Source organism: Jaculus jaculus, chromosome 4 (genome assembly GCF_020740685.1).
Source record: "Jaculus jaculus isolate mJacJac1 chromosome 4, mJacJac1.mat.Y.cur, whole genome shotgun sequence".
Classification (NCBI taxonomy): Eukaryota; Metazoa; Chordata; class Mammalia; order Rodentia; family Dipodidae; genus Jaculus; species Jaculus jaculus.
In genome coordinates this window covers 29325312-29330587 of record NC_059105.1, presented here as the reverse complement: position 1 = coordinate 29330587, position 5276 = coordinate 29325312, and the positions used below count along the sequence as shown (strand labels likewise).

At 39.1% G+C, this 5276-nt stretch overlaps 1 pseudogene; it reads right to left on the bottom strand.

Annotated features, from left to right (window-relative positions):
• Positions 1–410: 410 nt before the first annotated feature.
• On the bottom strand, positions 411–1589 carry LOC101598178 (annotated as a pseudogene).
• Positions 1590–5276: the final 3687 nt, after the last annotated feature.

The following is a 5276-nucleotide window of genomic DNA, read 5'->3' as shown; positions in this document are numbered from 1 at the left end:
AACATTATTTAGTCAAATAAAAATCTCAAATACCAATTACATGTAAATTAACTGAAAATAATTTACCTGTTGGGCTTTATTCATTCACTTATTTATTGAGGTAGGTTCTCACTCCACCCCATGCAGAGGCTGGCCTTGAACTCAGTGATCCTCCTACCTCAGCCTCTCAAGTGCTGGAATTATAGATGTGACCCACCACACCCCAGTTCATGGATGAAGTTTTAAAAAAGGTTTCCCAGCCTTTTAACATGATTACTGAGTTATTACAACCTTTAAAATGTCAAGTATTCTATACATATTGCACTTTTCTGGTAGGCTGGGCTAGTATCTTCTGTGATGATATACCAAAATTATTGAATAAGATAACACTTTGTAAAAAATCCAGAATTTTGTAAGAATAATTCCTTAAATACACTTTTAAAGTTTAATTTACATCAGGGGGAGGCACAATCATATGATGACTTTTTGTGCATTTTTATGGTCCCTTAATGTCCAAAGAGAAAGCAAATTTATAAACAAATTATGTTTCATGTTTCCTGTCTTAATGCAATCATTTCCCAATATGCTTGATGGAAACAAGCTATTCACTTTCATGTGTGTTCCACTGCAGACATTACTGAAATCTGTCCAGGGCTTATTTCCAAGTGCTCCACTATGGAATTCTTCACAATGTTTTAAGATTGGCTGTAGCTAGAGTTCTGATTTCCGTTTGGACCCTGCTCTCCTTCACTGTTTGGAGGTGGTTTTGGTTTTGGCATTTTACTAAGAATAGTTGCCATCTCTTTTCTCTCATCAAAATTCTTCCACTGCTCATATAGTTTTAATATAACCCTGATTATTTCCAAAATCTTCTCCATATCCACAGAAAGCTCGGCAAACCACTGTCTGGCATCCTTCTGCTGTACAACACAAGCCACAGGCAGGCAAGCTAAAGCTGTCATGAAAGGAGGATATAGTAGGCAGAGACCCGTCCTGTAGGTATCATTCACTATCCTCCATGCAAGGGGAAGCAACATGTCTTCTTGGCCCATGTCCTGCACATACTGGAGCAAAGGTCTATAAGGATGATACACTATCAAGCAACAATCCATTAGTTCTAAAATGTAGAATTCACATTCTAGTATATGATTCATTCTATAAGGAAATTCCTTTGGGAAGGCATATGAAAATCTAGTTTTTTAATACAGAAGTAGCAGCAGTGATTAATCTTGTATTTGAGACTACTACAAATTCCTCTACTTTGGATGCCAAAAACACACATGTAGGAGCCATTAATACAGGATCTATACTTTTCAGGGAATACCTGGCATAGAATCTCTTGAAATAGACAGTAGCTGTAGCAATAACTTGTTGTCTTAATTTAAGGTGTTCACCCAATGCCTGGATAACGTTTGTAAAAAATATTTGCAATTTCCAATACTCTTCTTCTGAGAGAAACTTTTAAGTCCTTTTAGCGCTCTTCTAACAGATCTTGTTTATCCAAAATCCACTGCAAATAGTGGGAGCTCTGCCAAAAGTTTCCGGCCATGGGACACAGCTTGCCCTGAAAAACGAGCACCAGCCGGCAAAGGGGCCCGCGGAGCCACCATAGACCCGACCGGTCTGGCAGCCGCGCTCTCCAGGCAGATTAGCTCGGCTTTGCTCCGCGGGGGCTACGGCGAGAGGAAGCGAACCGCATCCTGATGACTCGACGCCGGCCAACAACACAGAACAGAGAACAGCGGTTCCTATCCACTAAAGTTCCGGCCCACCAGTGTTACAAGGAAGCCAGCCAAAAGAAGTCAGCACAGCCAGTGGGCGTGCTCCCCCCTTTTGTTTTTGTAAGAGCATTAGTCACCATGGCTCCTGTCTTAGGTTGTCCCCCTCTGGGGATCTAACTCATCACTGGGTACCAGGTGTTTAGCTTGCTGTGAACACACTCCATGGCCTGTCTGAGGTTGTCTCAGTCAGTCTGAGATCCTACCCATCATTGGTCACATGGAAGGCAGAGGAGCTGGCAGTGGGCCATCTGAGGAACTTAATTCTTGAGTTGCCAGCCTGTGGTAATGTATCTCAACATGATGGAGTTTTATTGCCTCTAGCCGCTGGTGAATGGATTGGGTAATTTTGTTCATTACACAAGGCCCAACAGTGAGGATAAGGAGGAGGGGAAGGAGGGGCCTAAGTAGAGGGAGGAGGTAGGGTAAGAAGCCATATAAGCCCTTCCACAGTGGGTTGTCTTGAGGGTCCTGCTACCTCCTCTGCAAGTCTTCCTGGAGCCTCTTAATCTTGTCCTGGATGATTCCTGATTTATTGGCTTAAAACAGCATTTTTTCCTGTAAAAACAAGCATATGCCTCCCTTTGTGGCTGCTACTAGGTCTAGTCCCCTCCTGTTTTGTAGGACTACATCAGCCAGGTAATCTAGCTGTTGTTGGAGATAGGTCTCCCTCTGATATAATCAAAAGAGGGCATAGGGAGGGCCTTATTTCCAGGAATGGTATTTACATCTGGGATTAAGGTGGCTGGGGCACAAAGGCCCACCCAATTGGTGGGCAGAAAGTCATAGACCATCCTGCCTCCACAAACATAAACCATTCCAGAAGGCGGGTAGTATTGAGCACTGGGCTCAGTTGTGTTAAAAGTACAGAAGGAAGGATGAATGTATCCCACATCTATACTGGAATTATTAGGGGAAGGTGGGGCCCAAATGCAAGTTCCAGAGGAAACACTGGGAAAAGGTGGACAGGGCTGGGGAAGGTGTCTGAGCAATGTTTTAAGGTTGTTTATCTTCTTTAGAAAAGTTTAAAATATTTAGGGTAAATAATGCCTTTTTTAGTTGGTCATGTGGGGATAAGGCTTGCCCCTTTTGTTTTTGTAATTGAGGCTTGAGAGTCTAAGTATCCTATATTTAAAACTTTAGTTGTACTATGGTAGTATAAGCCTTATATATGAGATATAGAAAGTAGAAATATCTCATATTTTAAATATCTAATACTTATAAATATCTCATAGTTTAAATATTTAACATTTATAAACACAGGCAGAACCTGTCACCAGTCTTGGAAACAGTACCAATTGATTTATAGATTAACTCATTTAACCTATAAAATTTTAGCACCTGTGTTTGAAAACATCTCTGATTAGTTTAGATACCTGTGCTGGTACAAATTACCCAGAGAACATTGGAAATAGAACCATGGTTTTTAATTATTTTTTAAAATCAAAACAGCTAGCTAAATCTTAATATAACCCTTGATAAATCTTTTTGAAAGAAAAAACATTATTTGACAACCCATGATTTTGGCTTAAGCTTGATAGTTATTGATTTTATGTACCATAAAACTTTTATTAACATCAAACAATTTTATGTTTTAGCCATGACTTAATTTGATAAAGCTTAAGCAAGCTATCCTAACATATCCCAGGAAGATGAAAGTTATCATTACTGAAATTAAATCACTTAAACCTAAGTGATTAAACCTAGTTATGACCATTCAATAGAATTAGCATAAATAAGACAGAAGCTATTTTTAAAGTTACAATATCTTTAGGTATGAATACTTCACCTTTGGAAAATAACCACTTCTATGTGAGTCTTTATCTTAAGAATAGTTAAAACCTCAATGAAAAGAGGAAACCAATTTACTTTACTGAGAGAGTCTTAAAGCCAGTTTTATAACCCTTAAATCATAACAAATTAGCATCAGTGACCTGTTAATGAGTGAGGTCTTAGCATAAGACTCAGTTTCTCCATTGATTAAAACCTTGGCATCAAGTAAACATTAGATTTAATCCAATTAAATGTTTTAATGAAGGGGCCCTTCCCCAGATATACACATTTGATGCTTCTCTTATGTAAGGAGTTTGTAACCTGGTCAAATACCTTGACTCAGTTGACCTATTTAACGTTTTGTCTAGTGAGAAATTTTATCTAACAGATGTGACTTTAGGTGTTTAAAAGAGAAGAACTAAAGAGAACCACAGTTATATGCTGTACTCCTTTTTCTTTGTCAGAGACAAGTGGCCATTTTTTCTCTATTTAGAGTCTGGGGGACACATGATTAAACTTGAATGGGGTCTGAGATAAAGGGGGTTTTATCCGTTTTTTTAGAGTCCAGCTTTCCATGAATAAAAGTAGCATATGTTGGAAAGCAAGAGCAAAATGAAATTACAGAGCAGAGAGAAAAGCATCTTGACATTTTTATCCTATTCTGAAGTTGTTTGTTTTTACATAGCAAATTTATCCATTTGCAAAACACAAGGTGATAGACTCTTGTCTACGTTTAACCTGGTTAAACCTCCAATTACATCTGTACTTATGACTTTGTGACCCACTTAGCATAGGCATCTCCTGTGTCTAATGTAAGATGAATTTAGATTAAGACTATGTCCCTATATAAAACTTTTAGAGTATCCTTAAGAGTCTGTAAAGAGTTGAAAAATCTCTAACTTTAGTCATGGCGTTTAGGTTTAACCTGAAAATTATTTCCTACATATGCACATCAGTCCATTATAAATTTAACCTTTATTAAACTCTCTGGCCTTGGCAGCAGGACACAGCCAGCCCTTATGCCACTAGCCCAGTTCCAACAAAGTCCTCTGTAGTCTTTCCTTTCCTTTAGAAAGCTCATAAGCCAAGCCTAGAAGTTCAATGTTGTTTGCATTTAGCATTTTTAGATTCTCATTAGAATAGTCCATAAAATTTAGCTTACCACTCCAGAAGACTCAGAAGACACCTTTAGTTGCAAGCACAAAGTCCATGCCTATTCCTCCAAAACAAAGGTTGCAAAAGATCAACATCCACATGGTCAGGTTCATCTAGTCCACTTCTTGGTACCAAGTTTTGTATCAGACAGCTTTAGGTTAGCTGAGATAAACTTCCAGACCATGTACAGTTATGGAGGAAGGGATATTTATTGAAGTTTACAGATCCAGGGGAAGTTTCATAATGGCAGAAAAAGCTGGCCTGCCTTCACAGGCCTAAGCAGAGAGGGATAGAGAGAAGCAAAAGCCTAAAGGTTAAAAGCCACAGTATGATCACTAGGGACATATGACCCATTCAGAAATATAAAAGCCGCAGATGCAGCCTGCCAAGACCAAAAGTGAAAGGAAAGAGAAAGAAAACGAAGAGATGTTGACAAGGAAGTACAGGTTATAGAAGAAAAGTTTAGCACATTAAATATGAAAATTGCCTCATAACTTATGAGGGTACACTCACCCGCACATGTACACCGATTGACCTCCTTAATGAGAATGCCTCACACAGGGCACTAGTCTGCCCGGTTCCTGGAGTCCC